The 25,853-nt window shown below is 38.9% G+C and overlaps 1 long non-coding RNA gene across 5 annotated transcripts; it reads left to right on the top strand.

Annotated features, from left to right (window-relative positions):
* Positions 1-386: 386 nt before the first annotated feature.
* LOC140626970 (uncharacterized) lies at positions 387-23,799 on the top strand. 5 transcript variants are annotated; one of them, XR_012025927.1, is made up of 7 exons: positions 387-596; positions 850-899; positions 1,760-1,810; positions 5,925-6,050; positions 16,793-16,832; positions 21,442-21,536; positions 23,500-23,799. It is a non-coding gene; the product is annotated as an uncharacterized lncRNA (long non-coding RNA). The 5 variants fall into 5 exon arrangements; XR_012025928.1 differs by lacking the exon at positions 16,793-16,832 and having other exon boundaries at positions 23,500-23,798; XR_012025930.1 differs by lacking the exons at positions 21,442-21,536; positions 23,500-23,799 and adding an exon at positions 19,423-21,413.
* Positions 23,800-25,853: the final 2,054 nt, after the last annotated feature.

Below are 25,853 nucleotides of genomic sequence, written 5' to 3'. Positions count from 1 at the left end.
CGCCGCCGCCGCCGCCGCCGCGCACCAACAGCAGCCGCAGAAGCAGCCGTCCTCGCCTACGACAGCGGCTGGGGCAGCAGACACCCAGGCCGCCGAGGACCCCGCGCTGGAAGGCAAGGCCCCGCCGCCGGCTGCCCGCGGAGAACGCCTGACTGCGCGCCGCCAGCGCCGCCAGCGCCGCACGGCCGCCGCCAGGGGGAGCCGCCACCGCCAGGCACACGCCCCTCCCTCCCAGACTCCCACTCGGCACCGGGCCGAATCCCGGCCCGAAACTCCGAGCGCGGGGACACCGCGCCCACGTACGGCGCACGTACGGCGAAGGCTGCCCGCGCACGCGCACGCGCACGCGCACGCGCACGAACGCGCCCCTCCCCCCGCCTCGCGACAGGTGCGCGCGCACCTGCAAGGAAGCCGCGTGCGGCTGCTGTGCCTGGGCGCGCGCTGGGCGGCCGCCGACGCACCTGGGCTCTCGGCTCGCTTCCTTGGAAGCGATGGAGCTTCGCGGACTTGCAGAGCCCTAGGGTCACCTTACCGACCAAGTGAGACCCATTAAGTGGCCTCCAGGTCTCAGTGATCAGACGAGCCCCTTTAGCAGGGTGAGGATGCTGGGGGGAGCGTTGGTTGGGCCTCAGGGTGTCCCTTCGCAGAGTGGGGAAGACCGAGCCCCCGGGAGACCAGCCCCAGTCACCTGTATCTCTTACCTGCTGTTTGACCTTGGCCAAGATAACGTTGTCACAGCATTAATTGGCTACTGGAGAAAAGGGGTTAGCACGCGAGTAAGATGAAAGGAAGCGTCTAGCAAATCATCAAAATAACATAAATGTTGGATCTTCCACTTCATTTCCTTAGATGATGACTTTTTTCCGACCTGGCCCATTCTCCCTGCCAGCCTCAAAGCGGTATGTTTAAATGGCTCTGTTCAGAGAGCCTAAGGAAAAACTTAGAAAACAGACTCCAACCTGTCAGAATTTGAACACTTTCGAATTACTTGATTTTTTTTTTTTTTATTGGCACTCAAATGGCCATGCTGGAATCAATGAAATAAATTCAACATATAGAGCCCTTTACACCTTAAAACCTTAAACACTAAACATACGGGGCCTGTATTTTTTTTTTTTTTTATTCCCTTTACTAGAGCAGAAGGGGGGGGGAGGGAGAAGGCAACTTCTTTATTGTCATAACCAAAATCTTGACATGCTTTCAAAGGGATCCATTTTTATTATGTGCACTATAGAGGAATATAGAAGGGTGTGGTTCACTTCTTACACTATCTATAACCATTTTGCAAATGAATCTGAAAAATTGTGTCTATTCTGCAAGTGATCCTATCTCTGTGGTATTTTCCTGGATCTCACTGCATAAACAAATACTATAAAGAAGTTACTACTCTCTAATCTCCCACACTGTCTATTCATAATTCTGTCAGAGCACCCAGTACCACTTGACAGCCCTTATTTACTTGCCAGCCTCTTTCTGCAAAACTAAAAGGCAGTAGACCAGTGTTGTCATATCCTAGTGTCTACCATGTTGTTAGGCACATTATTGGCTCCTAGGAAATGTTAAATTAATAAATGGATAGATGAGTTCAGCAAACTCAAGATTTGATGGATGAGAGAGTCAATAATAGTTCCCTCACGTGATACTTAATTTCATTTCACACACAAACAATGATTGTTTTAGTCCAATCAGGCTGCTATAAGAGAATACCATAGACTGAGGGGTGGGGGGCTTATAAATAACAGAAACTTCTTTCTCGTAGTTGCAGAGGCAAGGAAATCCAAGGTCAGGATGCCAGCAGATTCGTTGTCTGGTAAGAGGCTGCTTTCTGGTTCATAGACCTGTCTTCATATTGCATACTCACATAATGGAAGAAAAAGGGAGCTCTCTGGAGTCCTTTTTTTTATAAGGTTCTATCACCTTCTAGAGGCCTTGTTCCGAATACCATCATGTTGGGGTCAGGATTTCAACATATGAAGGGGAGGTAGGGTGACCACAAAATATTCAGTCTATTACAATGACCAGATAGTCTCTTAGGATAAATTTGAAGGTAGTGATTTGAAGGTAGTGATTCTTAAACTCAGTGTAATGAGATATGACATTAGTAATTTGTTGCTTTGTTATAACAAAGAAATGTGTAGATCATTTATTTTTTATTTAAATCTTATGCAATTACCTTACCTTAGTATTAATTCAGTAATGTTGGTGCCAAAACACAATAAAAGGTGAGATTAGTACTAGAGCTGAAAATCTAGAAACTTAACTAGAAAAAAATTGGAAGATCAGTCTTCTTTGTCTTGGGTGAAAGCTGACCACGTTGCCAGTCATCAGTGCCTGAAGAATTCATAACAATTCTTAGTTTGAACTCTCCTGATAGAGTAAATGTCTAGCAATCAGGAGAAAGTGGTACATCTTTTTATCTTTTTTAAAGATTTTGTTTATTTGAGAGAGAAAGCACAGCAGGAAGGAGGGACAGAGGGAGAGGGAGAAGCAGGCTCCCTGTTGAGCAGGGAGCCGGACATGGGCTCGATCCCAGGACCCCAGGATCATGACCTGAGCCAAAGGCAGACACTTAACCAACTGAGCCACTCAGGCTCCCTAATGGTATATCTTTTTGGTTGAAAACCATGGATGAGAGATCATTACCTTAGAGTTTTGCCACTATGCCCACTGTTAACTATACCTGCCTGATAAGATCCTTTCCATTAATGTCCAAGTACAGTTATATTCTGATACCTTTTCCAGATGAGTAAATCTCCAGGTTTTAAACTAAGAAGGGCATGTTTAAATAGGTATTTTGGAAATGCAGCTTGAACTTTTTAATGATAATTTTGGAGGTACCATAAATCACTTACAGTATTTATCCATCTTAGTTTGTAATGGGTAGAATCTAGGATTAGAAGTAAATGTTACAAATGCAAAGGATGGGGGCTAATTGTTAACTCACGAACAGGTAATCTATGGGCTTCAGAGTATCACTCTTATTGCCACCAAGTCCAATGGCAAGAGTAATAAGCCATGAAAGTTCAAAATTTTCTGAGAGCTTTGCTAATTTTGAATTTAGGATTCCATTAATTCTATTTTTTCCCTAAAGTTTGTGGAAGATAAGGATGCGGAGCCATGAAACACTTCTGCTCAATCCTGAGAATAAACATGCAACCTGAACATATTCATAGCTTATTACTAAAGGAATTTGGCAGTGTTCAGAGGGGCATCAAGGCTTTGGCTTCTGTACCATTTCCCATGTTTACAGTCTTGCTGGATTATGTCTTGGGCTGATAAGATGCACACTGGAAATATTCTCAGCGATACCTGTGTAATTACCCCACTAATGTTGGTTCCATATCATCATCAATTTATCTCTGCTATTTTGTTTAATATCATGAGGCATTCTGATAATCCACCTTTAAAATTCCCTTTTCCTTAAATAAAACCAAACACCTTTTTAGGTGTTTTTTTTAATTTGTCCATTTTAGAGGTTACTGTAGAGGTTTAGGGATTCTGTTTTCAAAAGATTCCAAGGTCATGGGATAATTTACATATTATCACACCTTATACACACACACACACACACATACACATACACATTAATGCTTGAAGATTAGGATTTTATGATGAAGAGCACATATTATTTAAGCTTATCATTTTTGAAATACAGAAAACACTATATATATGCATATACATATATACAAATTTCTGTTATACATATATGCATGTATGTATACCTTTTATCAGCTGGTAGATTTAGGTAACAGAAATTAGGTATCTGAACTAATTTAACTCTGGGAGAGCCTTATATTTTAAGGGTAAATTTGAATATTTGATAGCATAGCCCTCTTGACAGTTTTTAATTATTTTTATTCAGGAACCATCAACAAACAGAATTAAATCAGACACATCCAGGAGAGTTTCAGGGGTGTGTGTTATGGTTCATTTCCTAACTGAGATAAGCAATGATTAGATTTTCCTTCTTTTGGTAAAGGAAAGACATCACTGGATTTATTGTTATAGTCATGGGTAGCACTGTGTCAGGGAAATGAGAGTATTTTATTGGAGATTAGGCAACTGCCTGAGAAGTGATGGGTGATTTTTGTCAATGAAGCAGTCTGAGTAGATTAGGGAACAGTTTGGTTTAGTGGAGACCCTAGAGCAGGTAACGGAAGCTTTCCCATGTTTTGCTGTGGTTTGTTACAGCTCTTAGGACAGGTACACTTTGGCAACTGCACCTAATAAAAGACTGAAATAAGTAATAAATTTCCAAAGAGTCTGTACTTTTAGTGCTTATTCAGACTTTTCATGAACAAAAAGAGAAAGAAATTTTGAATCTAGGATCCTGGGTACAAATATTCTGAGAGACTTCTTTCTACTTGAAAAGTATACAATCATAGAAAAATATTTTTATTTTTTTAAAGATTTTATTTATTTATTTACCAGAAAGATAGCACAGGCAAGAGAAGCAGGAGAGGGAGAAGCAGGCTGCCTGCTGAGCAGGGAGATTGATGTGGGGCTCCATCCCAGGACCCTGGGATCATGACCTGGACACAACCAACTGAGCTACCCAGGCGCCCCAGAAAAATATTTTTGTTAACACATTTTGTTTATATATAATTAACCTAAGTAGATGAACCTCATTTTGCATTGTCAATCTTTCCCTTTTTTTTTTTTTTTTTATGATAGTCACACACAGAGAGAGAGGCAGAGACACAGGCAGAGGGAGAAGCAGGCTCCATGCACCAGGAGCCCGACGTGGGATTCGATCCCGTGTCTCCAGGATCGCGCCCTGGGCCAAAGGCAGGCGCTAAACTGCTGCGCCACCCAGGGATCCCTTTTCCCTAACCTTTACAAACAATAATTTCTCATAATAATTTTTTAAAACTTGAAGAATTCTGGAAAAACCTAATTATGTTTATTGTCCTTTCATGTGTAAAGGAGCAATTCTTTTTGTTTCCTAATGGCCATTTGGGGAGCCTTGATAAGAGTTTAGGCATTATTCTGAATCTGGGGCCTAAATTGAGAAAAAGAAAAATTAAAAATAGTTATTAAAGCAAACAAGAATTCTCTAAGTATTTTTTTAATGTACCTTTTTTTTAAGTTTTGATTTACTTATTTGAGAGAGAGAGAGAGAGAGCACAAACAGGGGCAGGAGCGGGAGAAGGAGAGGAAGAGGGAGAAGCTGACTCCCTCTGAGCAGGGAACCCATTGCTGTACTAGATCCCAGGACCCTGGGATCATGACCTGAGTGGAAGGCAGACACTTAATGGACTGAGCCACCCAGGTATCCAAGAATTTTCTAAGTAATTAAAGACAGGAAATATCTATAGGCAACATTGTAAAAACACACCAATAGACAACTATGGTGTTAGGAGCTGAATTTTTTCAAAAGTAAAGAGGAGTCTTTGCAGAATGGTTTAAGAATAGATGATAAAGCACTAAGAATTAACAATATTTTGGTGATAAAAAGGAACATCTTGTAATTTGAGCACAGATTAACTGAATCTTCTTACAGATTATATTCTAACAGATTATATTCAAATTTATATTCTAACTTTACTCTTTTTGTACATTATTCACATAACTTATCAATATAAGATTTATAAATATACCTTTAGGGGTGCCTGGGTGGTTTAGTCAGTTAAGTGTCTGCCTTCAGCTCAGGTTGTGATCCTGAGGTCCTGAGATTGAGCCCCAAATCGGGCTCACTGCTCAGCAGGGAGCCTGCTTCTCTCTCTCCTCTCCTCTCATGCTCTCTCTCCTATCTCTGTCTCTCTCATTCTCTCTCAAATAAATAAATAAAATCTTAAAAAATAATAACAAATAAATAAATATATCTTTATGTATGTGTGTATTTAGGCACAAATGAATATATAAATATACAAATAATTAACATATTTGAAGGATTTTTAAAAGATTTTATTTATTTATTTAAGAGAGAGCTAAAGAGGGGAGGAGCAGAGGAAGAGGGACAGCCTGATGTGAGGCTCGATCCAACGACCCTGAGACCATGACCTGAGCCAAAATCAAGAGTTGGACCCTTAACTGACTGAGCCACCCAGGTGCCCCAATATTTGAAATTTTTAACAGTAGCCTTAAAATATGTATGTTATTGTGTATAGTAATATGTATATGTATATATATTCTAAGATATATATAGATATTTACTTCAAAGAAAAATGGAAAAAGAAAAGCTTCAAAACCAGACTGTGTTGCCCTGTTGAAAATGTCTAATGTATATTTAAAGTATTGGAAAGCCGGCATTTTTACCGGCTTTTTATTTCACTAGGACATACTGATTGTAATTGTAAAACAAAATTAGGAAACAGAGGGGCTGGTGGAAGCCAGAAGAGAGAGAGAGAAGGGCCACTGGCAGGGGCACAGAACAATGAGCAGGTGCTTTGGGAGTAAGGCTGTAGGAGATGAAGGTCTCAATTCTGGGGTGGATGTCTGGCCAACCATCTGGTGTCCGAGGGGAGGCAGGATTTGAGAAGAGGGCCTCCCTAGGACTCCAAACAAATCTCTAGCTTGCCCTCCCAATGGATATGCTTTCCAAATCCACACAGTCCCAGGAGGATTCACTTTCAGATGTGTAGTAACAATACAGGAAGCCTAAGACACCTGTGATGAGCAAAATCCAGTGTGACCAGCAACATTTGTATGTGGCATCTTTGGAAGGGTCCTTGCTACCACTTTCAGGTTTGAGGTCATTTGGATGCACATCACCAATACAGTACGGCTTGGGCATTTCTCTGGCATCAAAGCAGTGGCCTACATCTTCAACACTTTCACTTGCATCTGCACCAGCTTATTCCAGCAGAACCTCTTCTCCCCTAGGTTGTCTGACCAGTAGATTGTGACAGAAGTGGTGCCGTGCAAGTTTTGAAGTTCAGACCTCAAGAGACCTTGAGTTTCCATCTTTACCACATGAGAACACTACCCTGACAGAGATCAAGATGTATACATAATATTAAATTTAACATCTTGATAAGCAGTAATACCTCTTTTTTAAAAGATTTATTTATTTTTTAGAGAGAGCAAGAGTTTGAGCAAATGGAGGGAGGGGTAGAGGGAGAGAGAATCCTGAAGCAGACTCCCTGCAGAGCCCCGATGCAATGCAGGGCTTTATCCCAGGACCCTAAGATGATAACCTGAGCCAAAATCAAGAATTGGCAGCTTAACTGAGTGAGCCACCCAGGTGCCCCTAATAATACCTCTTTTAGTAAACAGAAAATTATCTATTGTTTGCCATACGTTCTTGTATTTCTGTGTAATTATTGTCATCCAGTGTAGTCAACCAATCATATTATCATTCTTAACCAGAGTAACCATCTTCTTTTTATTTTTAAAGCCAGTCTTCTAATAATTTTGTAGTTCTAAATTAAGTCCATAGTAACCTGAGAGAGAAAACAACAGGCACTTAAAAAAATGCACAAGGATTTATGGCATTTTAAAAACTTTTATATGATTATATGGGGATGGGGTGCATGAATGGCTCAGTTGGTTAAGCATCCAACTCTTGATTTTGGCTCAGGTCATGATCTCAGGATCATGAGATTAAGCCCAATGATTGAGCCCTACATTGGGCTTTGTACTGAGCATGGAGCCTGCTTAAGATTCTCTCTCTGCTTCTGATCTTACCCCCAGCTTGTGCACACATATACACATACAGTACATACATAGAAATAATCTTTATATGATTATATAAATTATAAAAATTTTTCCTAAATTTGAGTACAGTTGATGCACAAGGCTACATTAGTTTCAGGAAAGTAACCATCTTTTTTTGGTCTTCTGATGTTTTTCAGAAGACCAAAAAGAAAATCAATAATGGCTTAGCTATTTTTTTCTCCATAAGTGTGCATTTTATATCACAATTTTAAGGTAGTAAAAATAAGCACAGAGACATATGTAATATAACCCAGAAACATTTGTGTATTTTGTTAATCTATTGCCATTCTAAGAAATAAGAATAAAAGATTATGTTTAGTAGCCAATTTTTTAAATCTAATTTTTACTTAGAAATTGCCCAGGCATCAAAAGATTAGTTAACAATTTGTCTAAATTCTTAAAATTAGTTAAGGATCTGGAATTTACAATTTTAGCTAACACATTAAATCCTTATTATTTGTAGTATTATAAAAATTTCATAAAATTTTACCTTTAAAAAGGTATCGGTTATTGTCATTTCATTTAGGATATATATATATATACATATATATTTTTTTAAAGATTTTATTTATTCATGAGAGACAGAGAGAGAGAGAGAGAGAGAGAGAGAGAGACAGGCAGAGGGAGAAGCAGGCTCCACGCAGGGAGCCTGACGCGGGACTCGATCCCGGGTCCCCAGGATCGCACCCTGGGCCGAAGACGGTGCTAAACTGCTAAGCCACCGGGGCTTCCAGGTAATATATATTTTATTTAAATATATATATTCATTTATTTTATATATTTACATATATGTACACAACTATATATGTAATTTTAGTCATGCTATAGAAATAATGATAATTTATTTAACTTATAAAACCAACATAAGAAATTTAGGAAGTTTAAATCATAAAAAATTTAACCATCTTCCTGTATAAAATATTGTGTTGACATTATTATTGTTTTAAGATTTTATTTATTTATTCATGAGAGACACAGAGAGTTAGAGGCAAAGACATAGGCAGAGGGAGAAGCAGGCTCCATCCAGGGAGCCCGACGTGGAACTCGATCCCAGGTCTCCAGGATCACACCCCAGGCTGACGGCGGCGCTAAACAGCTAAGCCACCGGGGCTGCCCTGACATTATTTTTATACAGTAATTAAATGTAAAAACTCTGAATTATATCAAAAGCTCTTATTTTGAAACTAACTAAAGCTTTGTCATTTTATATTGTAACTATGTAACAAGGGCTATTCAGTAAATATGCTTTTCAGGGTTCACAAAATAAGCACTAAGAATTTGACAACTTTTTTCTTTTAGATGTTTTACTTTATCTGGACTAGCTATTTCTAGAATGAGCACATTATAACTAAATGTTTCTGTTTGTTTATTTGTTTGATCCATCAGTTAATCTTTACATTTTCCAAGAGACAGGAAAACAGAACAAAATGTTAAGGAGCCAGCTTCAGACAAATATTAAGTTGCTACTGTAAAATATAAGCCAATTTATATTTTCTATGCAAAGAGGGAGGAGAGAATTTGATACAGAAATACCCATTTTAACATGTACACACACAAAAGAAGTTTATTATAGTTAATTTAAGGATAACTTGGGCCCTTGACAGTTTTATTTAGCCATACAGTTGAAAAGCCAGCCTTGGGCACCTGGATGGCTCAATGGTTGAGTGTCTGCCTTTGGTTCAAGTCATGCTCCGGGGGTCCTGAGATCCAGTCCCACATCAGGCTCTGCACAGTGAGACTCCTTCTCCCTCTGCTTGTGTCTCTCCCTCTCTCTCTGTGTGTGTCTCTCATGAATAAATAAATAAAATATTTTTTAAAAAGCCAGACTTTATTAATCTTCCAAGTATGGATATGAAGGAGGGTGGTGTTTCCAACCTTAAATAAAATATTCTTTTTTTTTTTTTTTTTTTTTTTTGGTACACAAACAAGACAATTTCCTCATCAGGTTTTCTTCCTTTTCTTTTTTTTCCAAAGCACCTCCTAAATGAACAATCTTGTTCTTGTCAAAAGTAGCTAAAGTGGCTAGTATAATTCCAAATTTTTCTGGTACAGTTGTGCCAGTTAGAGAAGCATACGAGTTTATTGTTATAGTGTGAAAACATTAAGGAAGCAGTGTTTTGGCACGGAAGTGGCAATTTTCAATTGAGAAGACCCTGTGAGAACTGCAGTGTTCCCTAAAGATGGTACTCGTGCAACCTCATATCTCTGGAAGTTGGCCAAACGCTAACTTTCACTAAACACAGGTTCAACAAACCTTCTGCTTCCAAGCAGATGAAATTAAACAAAGCAGGGGCACAAAGACAAGACTAAGAAAGAAGTCTTCATATATAATTTAAAAAACGGAGACTCATGGCAAAATTGGTTTAAGGACCTGAACTTCTCTGCCCTTGAGACTGGCTCAAGAATAGACAGATCTTTGCCTGTCCTTTTCTATAGATTTGTCCCCTAATAGACAACTAGACAAACAGACCACAGGAGAAAATGTTAGAAGACTAGCAAACAGTTTCACTAAGGAGCAACACCAATCTGTCAGATAACAGAAGGATTCCAGGAGTCTTTATTCCTAAGGAAAGAAACAAAATGAAACAAAAAGAAAAGAAACCCCAATGTGAAGGACTTCAACAGAATTCAATTAAGCATAAGCTTACCTACCCGCTCCAGGCATGAGAGCCTTAATCAGTAGGAGACATAAGAGATTTTGGATGTCCAAACTAGAGAGGCAAGAGTGCCAAACTGCGGCAGTGAAAGTCTCAGCTGAATCTTGGTGGAAATTTGACCTCCATCGTGACCTTCAAACAGAGACTACCAGGAGCACAGTATAGGAAGAGGCAGTCCACTATGGGTCCTGAGCAGCCCTGGGTGTTTCTCCTAAGTATGGCAGACTATAAGGTTTATCTATCCATCTCTTGATCCTGAACAGTTGCAGTAGAAAGTCATATAGGCGACTAAATATGTCAAGGTAACTGCAACATGACTACTGCTCACGTTGCAGTAGGTGAGGGGAACCAGTTTAATTGTATCATGCTATAATGTTTGCTGCTTGCTCGCAGAGTGCCGGACCTTAGCCGTGGGTTCTTCTCCTGTAAAGCCACCCACGGAAGATGCATGCTGGTGTCATTGGCCCTCCACATCTCCATTTGGGAACTGAGGCTCAGGAAACCAGTGCGAATATGCTGATATTCTGGCTACTGCTTTCAGTAATATAGCCCTTCATCTCTGATCCATAAATTTCATGTATAATGTTGTCATTTTCCGTGAAACTTACAAATTAACTCATCAGTTTGCAAGTACAATAAAATATGACTCTTCTGGGTGCCTGGGTGTCTCAGTCGGTTAAGCATCTGCCTTCAGCTCAGGTCATATTCTCAGAGTGGGGATCGAGCAGGGAGTCTGCTTGTCCCTCTCCCTCTGCCTGCTGCTTCCCCTGCTTGTTCTCTCTGTCAAATAAATAAAATCTTTATTTTATTTTTTTAAATAAAATCTTTAAAAAGTGTATGACCCTTCACAATTCTTGACTAGGACTGGGCAAATTTTTCTGTAAAGGACTGAATAGTAAATATCTTAGGGTTTATGGTCCACATATGGTCTCTGTCACATATTCTTCTTCATTTGTTTGTTTTGAAACAACCCTTTAATTTGCAAAAACTATTCTTACTGTCATAGGAAAGCAGGTGATAGATGGGATTTGGCTGACTCTGGGTTTGCTGTCCATTGTTCTTGACATATTTATTAGTCAAAGTTGGACATCTTGACTGTTTGCTATAAGAAAGATCCTACATTATTTTTATCTGTGCAGTTTCTCTGTAACAGGGTGTTAAATAGGACTTATTTTAGGATTTGGAGTTCGTGTTAGGTAATTTGGGGAAGCATTTAAGGATGTGGAGCTTTGCCCTGTATTGGAGCCTATCAAGAAGCAAAGATAATTTTATGATTGGGTATCCTAATTTTCTCTAGAATAGAGATGGACAAACTTTTTCTGTAAATGGCCAGATGGAAAATATTTTAGGCTTTGCAGTCTACATATGGTTTCTCTCACATATTCTTCTTTGTTTTCCTTTAAAAAAAAAAAAAAAAAAAAAAACCTTTTAACAATGTTAAAACCATTCTTAGTATAAGTATGTAAAAGAACAGCCAAGGCCCAGATTTGACTGCAGGTCTGTAGTTTGCCTTATCTTGAAGGTGGGAAGAAGGAAGTGAAGTTAAAGCTGTAATTGCAAAAGAGCAGCAGTCACTTATAGTGGTCATATGGTGTATGTGTTCAAATGTGATTACTGAGTGGTCTTATTCTGTCTTAACTCATCACAGTCAGATGCATTTAATGTTGATGCTCTGTCAAATTATTTATATTGGACAGAAGAACATACCGGCCCAGCTGCTGGTGTCAGTCCAGGTCTTGGATACCAAAGGCAGCTTTTCCCAGGGTGCCTGGGTGGCTCAGTTGGTTAAGCTTCTGCCATTGACTCAGGTCATGTTCTTAGGGTCCTGAGACTGAGCCCCACATTGGGCTCGCAGCTCAGCGGGGAGTCTGCTTCTCCCTCTTCCTCTGCTCCTTCCCCCTGCTCATGTGCACATGCTCTACCGCTCTCTCTCAAATAAATAATCTTTAAAAAAAAAAAGAAAGAAAGAAAAAAAGAGAGAGACATCTGGGTGGCTCAGTGGTTAAGTGCCTGCCTTTGGCTCAGGACGTGATCCTGGAGTCCTGGGATCGAGTCCCTTATCAGGCTCCCTGTATGGAGCCTGCTTCTCTGTCTATCTATGTCTCTGCCTCTCTCTCTGTGTGTCTCTTATGAATAAATAAATAAAATTTTTAAAAAATTTCTAAAAAAAAAAAAAAAGAGCTTTTCTCTTTGTCTGTGAATGGGTAGAGGGCTGAACTGACTTCCCTCACTGTTATTGTTCTGACTGCCCTCCTCAGATGCCCTCTTAGATACATGCTTTACAGCAAACAGTACAAGTCTTCATTCTATGTTTAGCCTTCATTGCACAGTGAAAAGTTGGAATTAGAGTCGTGGTCAAATCCCCATTCTATCACTATAGGTGTAGCCTTGTTTGTGTTATTTACCTCTAATTTTATTTTATTTTATTTTATTTTATTTTGCCTTTCTATTTTCATCACTAATTACAGATAGAAGTATTTTGTGGTGCTAGGCAGTGTAGCGTGGTTATCGAGAGCCTGGGTTTTGGAATCAGACTACTTGGATTAAAAGCCCCATCTATCAACTGTATCACTTTAGACAAGTTACTTAATCTTTTGCTCTGGATTTTTCATATGTAAAATGGAGGTAAGAATGCACCTGCTTCATAGGGTTGCTAAGGAAGTTAAATGAAAAAATATCTAAAGTAGTTCCCAAGTAAGCTGTTGTTTGCTAAATGAGTTTTTATATATGAATTATTCAAATGCAGTATCTGACAAATTAATAAATATGAATTCTTTCCCTTTTTCAAAGTGCTTTTTGATGACCTCCTTGGTACCTGGCAAAGTGTGAAGTATATTGACTTCATTTTCCTTTAATGGAGAGAAAGGAAGAAAATGGTATCTTTTTTAGGCTCCAGTTGCCTTCATTCTGAGTCAGACCTACAGCACTGCTGAGAAATTCTCAATGATCCTTGGGACTTTCTCCTTTATCTTTTTTTCATTTTTCCTTCCTTTCGCCACAGTTGACCATGTTAATTGGGCCTGCTACATCACAACTTCACAATTAATCCCTTTGTCAGGCGTTTATAATCCTACTTCTACTATCACCATGACCATTCATAGCAACTTGGTCCCTTAAAAGTTAGCAATATCTTTCTTCTTGTGAATCTAAAAATCTGTATGAGTTCCCATTTGCTCACATATGTCCTCTCGATATTATTCACTCTCTATTAACTCTTTTAAAAAAGAGTTTAAAAAAATTATTCATTTGAGAGAGAGAGAGAGAAAGGAGCAGGGAGGGGCAGAGAGGGAGGCAGAGAGAGAGAATCTCAAACAGACTCCCCACTGAGCTCAGAGGCTGTGAGGCTCCATCCTACAATCAGGAGATTCACCTGGGCAGCCCAGGTGGCTCAGGGGTTTAGCGCCGCCTTCAGCCCAGGGTGTGATCCTAGAGACCGGGGATCGAGCCCATATGGGGCTCCCTGCATGGAGCCTGCTTCTCCCTCTGCCTGTGTCTCTGCCTCTCTCTCTGTGTCTCTCATGAATCAATCAATCAATCAAAAAGTTTTTAATAAATAAATAAATACATACGTAAGAAGCCCTAATAATAATAATAATAAAGGAGATCATGACCTGAGCTGAAACCATGAGTCAGACACTCAACCAACAGAGCCAGCCAGGTGCCCTGACTCTGCCCTTTCTTTAGAAAACTTCTGCCTTCCATAAATCTATCAATATTCTCTTATGATGATTCCCAGAAAGGAAAAAAAATATATTTCAAAGGAAAGAAAAGTGTTTCACTTGAAATTGTACTGGAAATTAGAACATGGATGTTTTAATCTGCTTTGTGCTTCCAGATAGTGTGATATTTAGGAGGTCAGACAACTTCTCCAAGCCATACTGTTCTCATCTTTTAAAATGAAAGGCTGGGGCATCTGGGTGGCTCATCTGCCTTCAGCTCAGGTAGTGATCCTGGGATAGGAGTCCCACATAGGGCTCCCTTTGGGGAGCCTGCTTCTCCCTCTGCTTATGTCTCTGCCTCTCTCTGTGTGTCTCTCATGAATGAATGAATGAATAAATAAATAAATAAATAAATAAATAAATAAATAAAATTTTTAAAAAATGAAAGAATGGGGTGCCTGGGTGGCACAGTTGGTTAAGTGTCTGACTCTTGGCTTTGGCTCAGATTGAGATCTCAGGGTCCTGGGATTGAGCCCTGCATTGGGCTCTGTGTTCAGCATGGAGTCTGCTTCAGATTGTCTCTCCCTCTGTCCCTCCTGCTCATGCTCTCTCTCTCTTTAAAATAATACATAAATATTTTTAAAAATTTAAAATGAAAGGACTGAATGCTGTAAAATGGATTCTGAGTTGATTCATTGATTTCTATAATTGGTGATTGGCAATGTTCAGAAATTTTCTAGAGAAAAGTAATTGAATGCTCTTGAATGTAAACCTTTATTTTGGAGGAACCATAAAGACATGAGTAATTTTGAACAAAGAGCTAGTGAAAAGTTGAACAATGTTCTTATCTTTGATAAAAACAGTTGGATATTGTATTAGCATTCTCCAAAGAAATAGGAAATATATGTTATCTTATAAGGAATCTGCTGATGGGATTATGGAGGCTGACAAGTCCAAAATATATACAGCTGATGTCCCAGATCAAATGCTGTCATGCAGGAAGATCCAGTGTTCCAGTATGAAAGCCATCAAGCAGGGGAATTCTCTTACAGTCAGCCTTTTGCTCTATTCAGGCCTTCAACTAATTGGATGAGGCCCACCCACATTATGGAGGGCAATCTGCTTTACTCAATCTACCAATATAAAATTTTTAAAAGACTTTATTTATTTATTTATTTATTTGACAGACATTGAGAGAAAGAGAGAGAGAATAAGCAGGTGGAGCAGCAAGTAGAGCGAAAGGAAGAAGCAGGCTTGCTACTGTGCAGAGAGTCCAATGTGGGCCTCAATCCCAGGACCCTGGGATCATGACCTGAGCTGAAGGCAGATGCTTAGCCAGCTGAGCTACCCAGGCATCCCTACCAATATAATTGTTGCTCTCATCCAGAAACACCCTCACAGAAACACTCAGAATGATGTTTGAATGAATATCTGGGCATCTCATGCTCTAGCCCAAGGTGACACATAAAATAAACCATCACAACTTTTTTCAGAATTGACTTAAGCTATGAAATGCACACAATATGTGTCTCCTAGCACAAATTGTACCTCTACTGATTATTGTTTCAAGATTCTCTAAGAAATATCAGAGATCTGATGGAAATAAGGGTGAAAGAAGATGGTCTGATCTCTATTTGGTTGGTTACTGGTGAATGAATTTTTTTAATGAATTAAAAAAAAAGAAATACTGCATTTCCAACAGGAAGAAGCAGCAAAGCCAATTCAATCAAAACTTTCACAACAGCAAGAATATCTAATGAATAGCCTTATAGCCTTTGCCAAGCAAAGAAAATTAAGGATGGGGGGTTAGAACAAGGCACATGACAAAAGAGGATTTGTTGGTTTGATTGCTCCTTCAATGCAGAGTTTGCAATATAGAAACAGAGAAACTACTCTGGCTTGTTTATTAACCAGCACATTAAAATAAAGAACGTAGCTAAATTCCAAATCAAATTATATCAGAAGTATTTTAATTTTTTTTAAAAATTTGTATTTATTTATGATAGTCACAGAGAGAGAGAGGCGCAGAGACACAGGCAGAGGGAGAAGCAGGCTCCATGCACCGGGAGCCCGATGTGGGATTCGATCCCGGGTCTCCAGGACCGCGCCCTGGGCCAAAGGCAGGTGCCAAACCGCTGCGCCACCCAGGGATCCCCCAGAAGTATTTTAATAGGAAGTATGTAATATCTTTTGTCTTCTTCCCTACCACTTAGAAACCTCTTCCCCTTTCTTCCTCATCCTCCTCCCACATCCACCTCATCTAGCTAATTCCTATTCTTGTTAAAACCTTGAGTTGGAATTTACTTCCTCTGGTATACCTTCCCTAATCCTCAAATTCAATCTAGGTTGCTCTCTTACGTGTTCTCCTAGATTTCATGAATGCTAATACCATTTCTGTGTTAATCACTGTGGTGCTGGCATATGATAGGCACATAAAATGTATTGAGTGCCAGAAGAAGAGTTTAGCTCTCATCATTTAGTGATGAGAGACTGAACAGACAAGTGGACAATGGCCAGACTGTATATGACAACAGAACTCTGATTCCACGCCTTCTGCTGCACCAAATCCAGAAAGCCAAACTACAATTTAGCAAACAAACAGCTCAAAACAATGGGGATTTGGTTAATGACTGCCAGCTTCCCTATTTTTGCCCCCACGTATGATTTCGGATTAACCAGAGAAAGCCAAATATGCTCCCCAACCCCATCACATAAGATGTCCTGCTTCCATTTAGCCTGCCTCCAGCTTCCCCATGGCAACAGCCTCCCATCAGAGCACACCTGATGTTTCTTTTCTTTTTTTTCCCCATGACAAAGGTCTTCCACTCCCATTTGCCTCTGAGTTTCTGCTACAGTGGTAAGTGCTGACTTCCTTACTATAGCAAACTGTTAATAAATAGCCCCTGTTTGAGGGTGGCTGGGTGGTTCAGTCGGTTGGGCATCAGGTCAGTTTAGGTCATGATCCTAGGACATGGGATCAAGTCCTGCATCAGGCTCCCTACTCACCGGGGAGTCTGTTTCTCCCTCTGCCCTTCCCCCCTATTCATGATCTTTCTCCCTCCCTCTCTCTCTCTCTCTCTCTCACTCTCTCTCTCAAATAAATAAAAAATCTCTTAAAACAATTTTTTAAAAATACCTCTTTGTTCTCATTTGGATAGTTTTCATTTATTTTTACAGTGGGAAATTATTTTCTGAGCACAGACTGTTTTTCAGTATAATTATACTCTTTTTTTTTAAAATAGTATTTTCATTTTATTCTATTTCTGGGGTTACTTTTATTTTATTTTATTTTTAAAGATTTATGTATTTATTTATTCATGAGAGACATAGAGAGAGAGGCAGAGACATAGGCAGAGGGAGAAGCAGGCTCCTCAGAGGGAGCCCGACGATACAGGACTCCATCCCAGGACCCCAGGGGTCCTGAGTCAAAGGCAGATGCTCAACCACTGAGCCACCCAGGTGCCCCTGGGGTTACTTTTAAAGTTTATTCAGTTTTTAGTAATCTCTACACCCAATTTGGGGCTCAGACTCATGACCCAAGATTAAGAGTCACATGCTTTTCTGACTGAGCCAGCCTGGCATCTCAGGGTTACTTTTTAAAAATTAAATTATTTGGGGGAAAAAAATGGCTCGGGGAAACATAGAAAATGCAATGAAATACATGAAGAGTCCATACTAAAATGAATTTGTATTAAGGCAAGTAAGTACAAAGGCATAAAATATACATGATGACAAGAATTATAAAAGGAAAGGAGAACATCACAATGAAATGTTTTTGCTATATCACTAAAGAATTTGCATCTTGAAGTTTTATTCATAATAGCAGATTTTTAGCTTGATTATGCAGTTCCTTACTTCTGGCACCCACCTCACATATGCTTAATACCTTTCCACTTGAGTATAGATAACTTTAGGTTCATAACAAAATCATAATCTCTAAAACACCACATTTTAATTCCGACACTAAATGATAAGAATGGTGAAATGTAATAAGCAGTGTGTGTACATCTATTTGAGATATAATTGACATATAACTGTTTTAAGTTGTACAATGTAGTAATTTGATATATGTATATATCGCAACAATGTGTATTCTTAACATTATTTTTTTGCAATTCAAAAAGAGATCAGACAAAATACTAATGGCTAAAACACTTTGCATGGGATCCCTGGGTGTGTCAGGTTTAGCGCTGCCTTCAGCCCAGGGCGTGATCCTGGAGACCCGGGATTGAGTCCCACATCGGGCTCCCTGCGTGGAGCCTGCTTCTCCCTCTGCCTGTGTCTCTGCCTCTCTCTCTGTTTCTCTCATGAATAAATAAAATCTTTTTTAAAAGTTTAAAAAATAAAACACTTTGCACATTCTGAAATAGGAATTACTAGAGGATCTATTTTAAAGGAGCAAATGAGGGCAGCTCGGGTGGCTCAGTGGTTTAGCACTGCCTTCGGCCCAGGGCCTGATCCTGGAGACCCAGGTTCGAGTCCCACGTCGGGCTCCCTGCATGGAGCCTGCTTCTCCCTCTGCCTGTCTCTCTGCCTCTCTCTCTCTCTCTGTGTCTCTCATGAATAAATAAAATCTTTAAAAAATAAATAAGTAAATAAATAAATAAGCAAATGATAAAAGTATTTTCTTTTCTAAAATGGTAGAGTCAAATACCTTCTTTTCTATGACTTGTAAATTAGAGTAGAAATATTAGGTTAATTGTAATGAGATAATTATACTATATGAGGTATTATAATAAAAATTATATTATTTTTCAAAAGACTGCTATGAATTTGTTTTAATGACTGCTAAATTAAAATATATTCTGTACTCAAATATAATGAAATAATTCATGCATTTATTAATTATTTATTGAATATATACAGCATGCTAGACCCAGTTCTAAAACCTGGGAATCTGGTGTGATCCAAATAATTGAGGCCCCTGCCTTCATGGAGCTGATATTCTTTGAGGGAACACAAATAATAAATACAAACACATAAAATGTCAGAAGATGATAAATGCTCTGAAGGAAAATAAAGCAGTAAGAGCTATAGGGCGTACAGGATGTGTTAGCTATTTCAAATAATATCAGAAAAGACCTCTCTGATAAGCTGCTTCATTATATAATAAAAGAGCTAGAATGGATTGAAAGGAGTTTGATTAGATGTCTTCCTAAATGATTGTCCTCTTCTTTCCCATATTTATATTGTTAAAACCACTAAATTTTAAGTTAGCTACTTCGGTATGAGTAATAAGATCATCATAGTATTTTTTCCTCTGAAAATTATCAGTCTACTGTTCTAACCAAATGTTATTACATTTCCAATTAAATATATTTATACTATGTTTTATGGCATTTATTAGTTTTAAAATGTACACATTTTTTGTTCATTCTGCAACTATAGTAAAACTCTACAGTTTCTTTTTAAGCTTTTCTTTTTTTTTTTTTTTTTTTTTTTTGTAGTCTCTGTATCCATCACGGAGCTCAAACTCATGACCTCGGGATCAAGAGTTGCATACTTTTCAGGCTGAACCAGCCAGGAGCTCTGAAACCTCTACAGTATTTTATTTTATTTTATTTTATTTTATTTTATTTTATTTTATTTTATTATTTATTTTATTTTATTTTTTCGTGAGAGACACAAAAAGAGAAGAGGTAGAGACACAGGCAGTGGGAGAAACAGACTCCCTGAAGGGAGTCTGATGTGGGACTCCATCCCAGGACTCCAGGATGACGCCCTGGGCCAAAGGCAGACGCTCAACTGCTGAGCCACCCAGGGGTCCCTCTACAGTTTCCTAAGTAAATTTTTGTAGGATATAGCATTGAACAAAGCAAATTTTCTTTTTTTTTTAAATTTATTTATTTATTCATGAGAGACACAGGAGAGAGGTAGAAACACAGGCATAAGCAGAATCCCTGAGGGGAGCCTGACGCAGGACTTGATCCCAGGACTCTGGGATCATGCCCTGAGCCAAAGGCAGATGCTTAACCACTGAGCCGCCCAAGTGCCCGAACAAAACATTTTCTGCCCTTTGCTTCTTTCATTTCCACAGAGAAGGAGACAATAAATATATATATACCTATGTACAAAATCAGTTGGTGATAAATGTCTTGGAGAAAAATAAAGCAGAATAAAAGTATTATTTTAGGTAAATTGATCAGAAAAAGGCCTCTAAGATGAAAGGGGGATTTGATTAGGTTTAAGAGAATTTGATTAGATGCAATCCTATTGTATTTTCCCTCATGCTTTTGTATTATCAATCATTATATCATAAAGACTTAGATATTAGGTGGGACACAACTACCACTACAGCTTTTTTTTTTAAACACCCCTGAAATTTCTAAGTCTGTAGTCTGAACCAAATAATGTTACTAAATTATGAACATGAATTTACCTACTCGCTATATGCCTCTATGAAATTTTGCAAGACCCATTTTTTATTCATCTGTATCAATAGTTAAAACTTTCCATCCATTAGGTAAATTTTTAGTCTCAAATATGATTATATTCACTAGTAAAGTTGAAAGCATAGTTCCCTCATTCATTCTCTTTCAATTTATAAGAAAAATAAGAATAAAAATACAAGTTTAGCCTTCCCTAGACAAAAAGAAAATAAGAATGGGCAAGGCAACATTGACTTCTCTGTTGGGAGAGAAAACACAAAACTTCAGAATGCAAAGGTTAGGAAACATCTATCACAAAATGCTATTTGTTGAACACCAGATGGCACTCTGAGTTAGTTATAAATTCATCTAGTGCAAGGCTTACAGACTGACCACCCGAGATCTTTAACAACCACCGGATCTTTAAAAGAGTAATTTGCTCACACTTCAAAAGAAAACGTATTTTCTGTTCTTATTCCAAGTCTTCTGACCCAGAGACTTAAGAACACACATTTTATGGATATAGAAATGATATAGAAGGAAGGAAATAGTGCTTGGCAAAAAATAAGCTTTTTAGAGAAATAATTTTCATTAAAACATACTGAATGCTAATTCTTCAGCAAACTGAGGTGGTAAACTTACCACATTTTTAAACAGAAGTTCTATGATGTACCTTTCATTTCCTTCAAAAATACATCCAGGACATATTTAGTTCAGGAATATCCTGCTCCCAATTCTTCCATACGAGTGTGTAATACTCAGTATCAGATTTTCCTTCCCCTGTTCACTGGGCTTAGAGAATTTAAATATCTTTCAGTCGGACACTTAGAAGTTCTGAATAAATCCTTAAATAATCCTTTTCATTCTTACTATTCTGATGGATATTCTACCCAACAAAGGTACTTTTTATTCATTTCATTCTTGAATTAGGAACCTGAACTATATACCTTCAGAGTAGAAGAACTTCAAATAATATCTGACACCTCCATTTTTTTTATCCCTTGGTTTCTATAAAGAGACCAGATAAGTTCTTATGGTATAATATATATATTTGAATTAAAATTTTTTTAAATGGTTTTTGTTTTGTTTTGTTTTTAGGTTTAATTTTTAAGTAATCTCTACACCTAGTGTGGACCTTAAAACTCCCAACCCTGAGATCAAGACCTGCAGGCTCCACCAACTGAGCCAGCCAGGTACCACTATCTTTGGCTCCTCCTCCCCACAACCTTTGGAATTTTCTTAGGGATTGGAGAGTCTTTTGTTATTCATAACAAGTCTCTGTCCCTCTACCCCCATTTATGTTAATGAAGTGATTCTTGGTGGCCCTTAGTTTCAGGGAGGAGCTGGCTATGCTTAAGGAACTTTCAGTTCTCCCCCCATCCCCTACCCTCCACTCATCAGGGGAGGGGAAGGCACTGGCAATTGACTTCAAGCACCAATGGCAAATGATTTAATCAATCCTGCCAACAAGGACACTTTAATGAAAACTCTTGAATGACAGGGTTTTGGGGGATCTTCTGAGTGGTAAACACATTGATTTGCACGGGGCTAGTGGTACACCTGAAGAGAGTATGGAAGCTCTGCCCCAAACCTTGTCCCAACCTCGCCCCATACATCTCTTCTATTTGCCTATATCTGAGTTGTATCCTTTGTAACAGTGCTGTAATTATTTAGTAGTTTCCTGAGTTAAGTGAGTTTTTCTAGCAATGAGGGAAGGCCATGATAACACCACAATTTGTAGTTGGCCAGGAAGAAGTACAGATAGTCTGGACACCCTATTTGTAGCTGGTGTCTGAAGTGGAGGGAGTCTTACAGGACTGAGCCCTTAACCTGTGGGGTCTGTACTAACTCCAGATAGTTTGTGTTAGAATTGAATTGAATTATAGAACACCCAGCTGATATGAGAGCATTGGAAAATTGGTGGTTGTTTGGAAAAGCAAACAGTCCTTCTTAAGCCTTCCTGGGAAATGATAATACATTGTCATTTTTGTACTTGTAGAATGAGAAACTATAATGCTAAAAGGCTTCTAATAAATTTCAGTAATGGTTTCTTGAAAGATTTATTAATTTAATTTGGGGGAAGGGGTGAGGGAGAGAATCACAAGCAGACTCCCCGCTAAGCAGGGAGCACAATGCAGGTTGGGGGTTGATACCACAATCCATGAGATCATAGATTGATCTGAGCTGAAACCAATCAGTTGAATCACCCAGGTGCCCCTTCAGTAATGGTTTTTAAATTAATGTGATTTTAATTATAACTGCAGTGTATTTGGGAAGCAGACATAAGTTTGGTCTAAAATGCATGGGCACACAGAAATTTGTTTTTACCTTTTCAGATTGGGCTTTTTTTTTTTTTTTTAAAGGATTTATTTATTTATTTGAGAGAGAGAAAGAGAAAGAATGAGAGAGAGCATGAGTATAGAGGGAGAGGAACGAGTATCAGGAGTCCAACTCGGGGCTGGATTCCCGGCTCCTGGGATCATGACCTGAGCTGAAGGCAGATGCTTGAATGGCTGAGCCACTCAGGTGCCCCTCAGAAGGGGAGTATTTAAGAGTGATGTAAAGTAAAAATATTATAGATCTTTATGGACCATGAATTTTATACCATGTTCAAAAAATTGGAGAAAAGATAGAGTTTTATCTATTATAAGTAGGACCTTGTCTGTATCCTGTACCTGACCAGTGACTGACATAGTATAGGATGATTGAAGTAATAATATTGTAAAACAAAAACAGAAAATGAGATAACACAAAATTCACAGAATTTTAACAAAATACCTGAGACTTTAATGAAATATCAGGCTTTCTCCAGGCTGTTTTAAGTATTGTCATTGTGATAGGCAAAAAATGGTCTTTCCCCCAAAATATCTAGGTCAAATCCCTAGAACTTGTGAATGTGACCTTATTTGGAAAACTCACTCTTTGCGGATACAATTTAGTTAAGGACCTTGAGATAAGGGACCCCTGGGTGGCTCAGCGGTTGAGTGTCAGTGGTCAGGATCTGGGGGTCCTGGGATCCAGGCCCACATCAGGCTCTCCACAGGGAGCCTGTTTCTCCCTCTGCCTATGTCTCTGCCTCTTTGTGTCTCTTTATTTGTGAATAAATAAATACATTTTAAAAATGACCTTGAGATGAGCGTGTCCTGGATTATCCAGGTGTGGACTAAATCTCATCATCAGAGACAGAGTAGACAGCAATGTGAAGATATGGGCAGAGAGTGAAGTGATATGGTCATAAGTCAAAGAAGCCAAGAAGACACCTGGAGCCACCAGAAGGTGGAAGAGGAAGAAAAACAATTCTCCTTTATAGTGCTTCTAGTAGGAACATGACCCTGGCAGATTTTCTGGTTTTCCAGAACTGTGAGAAAATAAAATTCTGTTCTTTCAAATTTGTGGTCATTTGTTACAGCAGTCTTAGGATACAAATACAATAGCTAATCCTTGAGGGCTCACAATCACGCTCTTTTGAGAAAAGTTTCTTTGGAAGGAGAATTTAATAAGGTTCCCAGGTGGCTAAGATCCACAGGTTGGACCCAGTATAGAGGACCTCCCATATGGGCCTTTTCAAGTAGAAGATCTCATAATTTACTGATCTTAGCAGTGTTAAAAAACAAAACAAACCCCAAGAAACAACAGGTCCAAAATACTTAATACCTAACCTAATTTAGTTTCAGCCTTTCTCGGGAATATAATCTTAATAGTTCAGCTGGGAATTTCTGGGTGAAAACTAGTGAAGGAATCTGGTTGATAGACTTCTTTCTTCCCCAAAGATAGGTGACATTGTATTAAATAATCCTTTCATTTGTTTATGACCCTTGTCCCACCCCCTCTCTGTCTTTTACTTATATATTTTTAAAGATCTTATTTATTTATCTAAGAGAGAGAGAGAAGATCACATAGGGAGCTGGAGAAGCAGATTCCCCACTGAGGAGAGAGCTCTACGTGGGGCTGGGGGTTCGATCCAAAGACCCCAGGATCGAGACCAGAGCTGGAAGCAGATGCTCAACCCATTGAGCCACCCAGGCACCCCTCCTCTCTGCCTTTTAAAGCTTTCCGTTTTTACGGCATCTTAGAGCTCCTTTCTATTTGATAGATGAGATGCTGCCTAATTTATGAATCATTGAATAAAGCCTGGTAGATCTTCAGATTTACTCAGCTGAATTTTGTGGTTCGGTTTGGGTTTTTTTTTTTTTTTGAATTTTGTTTTTAGTAGTAGCATTCAACCCTAGGGAGGGGATAAATCTGTTTTGAGGTAAAGGGGGAAAAAAGTATGGGCTTTGACAGTTTAAGCAATTAAAAACACGTTGAAAAAAAACAAGTTGAAAGAATATCTAAAGATATGTCAAATTCTTTTAATCGGTATCATGCTAAGACATGAAAAAAACTGTAGAACTCAAAGGGCTGTCTTTACCCTTTTATTCTTGATCTATCTATCCTGGCCATCCCCCCATTATGTTCATACCATACATTTAAGTGAACAGCCAGCTGGCATACTTGTTAATGTGCTATCATAGCACAATTATGGCCAAAAATCATCACTTCTGTAGCTACCCAGTGAAGCACAAAGACTTGAAAATTATAAATATATTATGCTTAATTTAGACATTACACTTTTGTTTGATGTATTTTCATTTGGGGATCCCTTTTTAAAAATCCGTCCAGCAAATTGTGCTTAACACAGGATGTATTATATTAAAATCATGACATGATTGTTTCTCCTCATAATGGCCTTTATTTTGTAAATAAGTTAGAATTCTATTTCAAAACAAAAATAACAGAGCAAACTTCCTAAATAGCTACCTTTGCTTCAAAAACCAAACCAAACCCCCCAACACTATAGATAACATTTCTTAAAGTTAATTTTGGGTTTATGAAAAATGACTTCACACCTTTTCAGAGTACTGGTTTTGCAACTAATTTTCATACTTTTATAAGGCAATGAAACACCTCACTTGAAAATGGGGGGGGGCGTTTTTTAGAACGTCTGTTTTTAGAAACAGACGTTCTAAAAAAAAAAAGACGTTCTAATTTTGTGACTTGGTAACGCGAGTCTTAAACTCATGTAGTTGGATGTGAAAGATCAAAAAAGGTTTGTTCTTATAATCGTTTAGAATTTTGAAAAATACCGTATTTGCCCTTTGACCTTAACAAATAGATTTCCATGTCCTCAGTAAATAAATAAAAAGCGCCACCCCCCCCCCCATCTTTAATAGCGACGCACAAAGGGCGATGATTACCACGAATGGCACAGTCCTTAGCAGCGCTTGACCTGGTTTCAACGCCTGGGCAAGACCCCTCTGGGCCGGCTCAAGTTTTATTTTCTGATTTCATTTTTATTTATAAACACAAATTTTGCTTTCTTCGGAATGAAAGCTCTACGTTGGGTTACTCGTTTTCTTTTAATCCTGGAGGTCCCGCCGAATAGTCCCAGGGCTTCTGTGGGCTCTCGAGCAGCAGCAGCCTCACCGCGGGACACCGGCTCTTCGCGAGGCGCCCGTCAGACCCGAAGT

Source organism: Canis lupus, chromosome 38, assembly GCF_048164855.1.
Source record: "Canis lupus baileyi chromosome 38, mCanLup2.hap1, whole genome shotgun sequence".
NCBI classification, from domain to species: Eukaryota; Metazoa; Chordata; class Mammalia; order Carnivora; family Canidae; genus Canis; species Canis lupus.
Note: the sequence above shows the minus strand (reverse complement) of the source record. Positions and strands in the feature narration are given on the sequence as shown.